The following is a 5,255-nucleotide window of genomic DNA, read 5'->3' on the forward strand; positions in this document are numbered from 1 at the left end:
AAGATCAGAAGTGAGATAGTGGCCTTCAAACAGAAAGCGGGAGAATCTTTATACTCATCTTGGGAAAGGTTCAAGGGGCTACTCAGAGACTGTCCTCATCATAATCAGACGAATGAAGTGTTAGCTCACACTTTCATAGAAGGGCTACATGCTGAAACAAAGATCGTGGTAGATGTTGCAGCTGGGGGTCATGTGTTGGAGAAAAGCTTTGACGAGATATATGCATTATTGAACAAATTCTCCAAGAGCAATCCGAATTGGCAAGGAGAGATGGGTAGACACACAGTGCAAAAGTCTGCACGGGTTCTTGAGTTAGATGTCATCTCAGCATTATCAGTGCAGATTTCTACATTGACCAATCAAGTCAACCAGATGAACTTGAGTATCAACAAGTAACAAGCCCAATCAGTGCAACAAGTTCAAATATTTTGTGAAGTATGTGGAGAGGGTCACTTGAGCAATCTATGCCCAGCAAATCCAGAGTCTGTATATTTTGTGGGTAATGCAAATCGAGGCCAAACAAATCAGTATGGGGACACTTATAATCCCAACTGGAGGAACCACCCAAATTTCTCTTGGGGTGGAAACCAGGGCATTCAGGATCAATACAGACCTCAAACACCTCAACAACAATATAGACCACCTCAGGTTGAACAACAAGCAAGTCTTACAAGTCACCTTGAAGACATATTGAAAAAAGTGATGGCTGAACAGCAAGCCCTCGCCACAACAATGAGAAATTTGGAGCATCAAATGGGACAGCTTGCCAGTGCTCAAAACACTAGACCAGCTGGAGCTCTTCCAAGTGATACTGAGCCCAATCCTAAAGCTCAAGTCAATGCGGTTACCTTGAGAAATGGAAGAGCACTAGAAGAAGTTCCAAAGAAAAAGAAGAATACAGATCATCCTGAAGGAGAATTAGCTCCCAATCCAGTTGAGGAGAATGAGAAAGATGATAAAGGACCCAAGCCAGTAATTGAGACTAGGCCACCGCCTCCGTTTCCACAAAGACTGCGGAAGCAAAAAGATGATGCAAAGTACAAGAAATTCCTAGATATTTTGAGCCAAGTGAGCGTGAATCTGCCTTTGGTGCAAATTTTGCAGGAAGTGCCTAAGTATGCAAGGTATCTCAGAGATATTGTGGCAAACAAACGAAGACATGCAGAGTTTAAAACAGTTTCACTTACTGAAGAGTGTAGTGCCAGAGTTCAGAGTAAACTTCCTCCTAAGTTGAAGGATCCTGGGAGTTTCACAATTCCTTTGTCTCTTTGAAAATAAGAAGTTGGTAGAGCCTTGTGTGATTTAGGGGCCAGTATAAAGTTGATGCCATCATCTTTGTTCAAGCAACTCGGATTAGGGGTGCTTAGACCTACTACAATCACCTTACAGCTAGCAGATAGGTCACTAGTCATGCCCGAAGGAATTATTGAGGATGTGTTAGTTCGAGTGGGAAAATTATTCTTCCTGCTGATTTTATTATTCTTGATTACGAGGTAGATGAGGAAGTGCCCATTATTTTGGGGCGACCATTCTTAGCTACTGGTGGAGCAATTATTGATGTGAGAGCAGGGAAGTTAAAAATGAGAGTTGACGATGAGGAAGTCACTTTTAATGTGTACAAGACACTTAAGCTTCCTAAGCATTATGAGGACTTGTGCATGATTACTGTGGTAGAATCGAAGGGGATAAAGCAGAGTCCTTATGTGAATTATAGTGATCCAGATGGGACAACTGAGTTAAAGGAGGTCGTGTTTCCAGCTGAGTGTGTAAAGATGATTGAGAAAAGAGCCAGAGATGAAAGAGGAGAAATTTAATAAGGCGCTTGTTGGGAGGCAACCCAACCTGTGTATCTTTTGTGAGCACCTAATTTTTGAAAATATTTAATTTTTTATCACTTCTTCTATGTAAATATTTTAGGGGTTTTAACCTACAATTTTTTAGCTTTGTTATACTTTTTATTATAGGGTAAAAATATAAAATTTTAAAAGGTGAATTATTACTATTAATATTATATTATTTTTATTTTTATTTTAAAATAAAAAAAATTCCGAAAAATATTAATTTTTTTTAATTTTCAGGAGTGATTTAAAAAATAAGAAAAAGGGAAGTATTGAATAAAATAAAATAAAATAAAAGTAAAAGTAGGTAGAATTCTCTTTAAAAAAAGTAAAAGAAAGTAGAAAATTAAAAAAATAAAAGTAAAGTTTTGCGGAAATTTTAAAAAAATAAAAAGTAAAAGAAAGTTAGAATTAAAAAATAAATATAAAGGTATCTGAAAATTAAAAAAATTTAAAGTAAAAGAAAGTGACATTTTTAAAAGAAAAGCAAAAGAAAGTGGATTGTTTTTTTTTTAAGAAAAGTTAAATAAGTGGAATTCTCTTTTAAAAAGTAAATAAAGTGGGATTTTTAAATAAGATAAAAGTAATTAAAGTTGAAATTTAAAAAATAAAAGTAAAGAAAGGTGGGATTTCTTTTTATAAAAAATAATAAAAATAATTTGTAAGTGGGATTTCTTTTAATTATAAAATAATAAAATAATAAAATATTTTTTTAAAAAGAAATCTGAAAAATTTCGAAAATTTTGCTATAAATAGAAGAGAAAATTTGAGAAGAAAAAAAAAGAAGAGAGGGGGAGGAGAGAAATTTAGGTTGAAGGTTTTCATTAAATATTTCTTTCAACATTTCGGGCCTTGAATCTTGGGTTTGAAGAAGAGTTGATAGAGATTTTGTTGTTGCTGTTGTATTGACTCTACAACTTTCAGATTTTATTCATTTGAATTCACTATCTTGTAGGTATGTAATTCAAGCTCTTGAGTTAAAAAAATGTCGGAGCATCTTTATTGAAGCAGAAGTAAATTGATTTGGTTCTTTTGATAAAGTTTCTTTCGTATTGGATATGTTCGCATGAATGATGTTTCTTTTATAGAGTGAATTGAGATTTGCAAATGTTAACGTTATTTTAGTATGTTCATGACTCTGTCTCGTTTTTGTTTTTTTTCTTTATTTTATTTTATTTTTACTTTTTTTTATTTTTCTTGGCTCATGACTTGTAACTAGCAGGTATTGTTTTGTTTATATTTAGATTTCAAGATCATGTAGCACCATGTTCATATTTTGAAATTTAAAGAAGTATGTGAAGTTGAACAATTTGTCAACGTTAAGATGTAAAAAAATAGATTGCGTTAGTGGAATGATCTAATCTTCAATTTATGTTATTGGCTGCATATTTTCTTAAATTAACCATGTGAAGATTCAACTTCTTCTTCTTCAAAATGGTACTGTAGAAGTTATAGTGGTGATACTACAACTTTCTCTTTAGCATAGTGTTAAATAAATTAATTACTTTACGTGTTCTTTGTTATAATCAAGTTTAAAATGCATTTTTGTATGTCCATGTTTGTTTTGTTCCTTCTGGTTCATCCGAATAGTTCTCAGCATGATTTCTTTTTCTTTTTGTGCTCATATGGTCATTTAAGATTCATTATTTTGCTATAAAATTTTGTTAGTTTCTTTCTAGAATTTGAAATCGAAAGTCGGTCTTTTGAAGATGATATGGAGATGAACCCAAAGCTGGCACCTGTCTTTTGTTATTTTCACATAAATGCCAACTCCGCCTTTCTGAATTGTAGTATGCTATAACAAAAGGCTCCAGTGATATACATGTAGCTAACTCATTTCTTTAGGTCGTTTGTACTTATCAATTATACTATTCCATCCACAATAAAACCTCAAAACGCATGGCCCTCATTTAATTAATTTTAAATCCATAGAATTCGAGGCATGCTATTTAGTGTATTTTCTATGGCCCTCGTAAAGTTGAAAAATGTGTAGTTGCTTTAGGCGCGTAATTTAAAATTACCTTCCTAAACTCGGGTGCGCATTTCATGTGACCCAAATCCAAATTCTAACAACGTTAAATAAAATGTGTCGTGGACCGCGGGTGCATTTATGTGACGTGGTTCAAGACTTATTTTAAATGACATTGCAATCTTCCTAAAAAATGAATAAGAGCAGTTAATAAGTTAAAATTTAACCATAGGCTAAAACATGTATTAAAATCAGATAATAGGCCAATTATAACAATTGAGCGACCGTGCTAGAACCATGGAATCGAGGAATGCCTAACACCTTCTCCCGGGTTAACAGAATTCCTTACACGGATATCTGTGTTCGCGGACTGTAAAACAGAGTCAATCTTTTCCTCGATTCGGGATTTGAACCGGTGACTTGGGACACCATAAATTATCCCAAGTGGCGCTCTGAATTTTTAATAATAAATGAATCTCGTTTCGATTGTCACTTTAAGTTGGAAAAAACTCCCTTATACCCTTTTCGGGGTGTAGGAAAAAAGGAGGTGTGACAGCTCTGGCGACTCTGCTGGGGAACGAACCCAGAATCTCTGGTTCAGGGTTCAGAATTCGAGCTTAGAATAATTGTTATTATTTGGCTTTATTTATTATCTGATTTTATTACATATTTGGGCCTAATGTGCTAAATGTTGCTTTTACCGCTTTGATATTATTTGAACTGTATATAAATTGTTACGAAACCCTTCTCTTCTCATCTTCGGGGATGTGCTCGCTGGTCGAGACTCCCTATTCTGTTAATGTCATATCTTTAAATAAGAAAGAGGCTCAGATAAGTTACTAAGCCGGATGGCCTTTTGGCTCCCGGTACGTAGCCCCCTCCTCGGCTCGAGTTGTCCGCTCGGGTACACAAATCTAGAACAAATAGCCAGGTTTTGAACCTAGAATAACTCAGCCTCATGTCGGATCCTTAGTAGGAACATTTGTTTGCATCATGTGCATTTGACTTTAGAGACTCAACACAGGGGTTGGGTCTGTCTAGGACAGGTGTACCTGAAATGAAAAGACCATCTTGATGCATCCTATGTGCTACATGTTGCATTTATTCAAGGGTAAAAGGGTCATTTGGCGGACCACTGATAGTTGAGGGCAAATGAAAAAAAAAAAGAAAAAGAGAGGGTGAAATGTGAGGATGAAGCGAGTAGGGCCCAATTATATTTTTGTTACATTTTATTAAGAAAAAAGAGCATGGAAACTTCAAAAAGATTTTGTATTTTTTATCATTTTTTCAAAAATCAAAAATCAAAAAAAAAGGGAAAAAGAAAATAAAAAAAAAAGAAAGAAAAGTTTACATGTTTCATCATTTTTCAAAAAAAAAAAGAAAGAAAAGAAGAAACAAATATTTTATGTGAAATTAGTTGTTATTTTTATTTCTTGCCCGTATCCAAT

At 34.3% G+C, this 5,255-nt stretch overlaps 1 non-coding gene across 1 annotated transcript; it reads right to left on the reverse strand.

Moving 5' to 3' along the window:
* LOC138890938 (small nucleolar RNA R71) lies at positions 1-105 on the reverse strand. The gene has a single exon (XR_011407301.1). It is a non-coding gene; the product is annotated as a small nucleolar RNA R71 (small nucleolar RNA).
* Between the last annotated feature and the right edge of the window lie 5,150 nt (positions 106-5,255).

Source organism: Nicotiana sylvestris, chromosome 4 (genome assembly GCF_000393655.2).
Source record: "Nicotiana sylvestris chromosome 4, ASM39365v2, whole genome shotgun sequence".
NCBI lineage: Eukaryota > Viridiplantae > Streptophyta > Magnoliopsida > Solanales > Solanaceae > Nicotiana > Nicotiana sylvestris.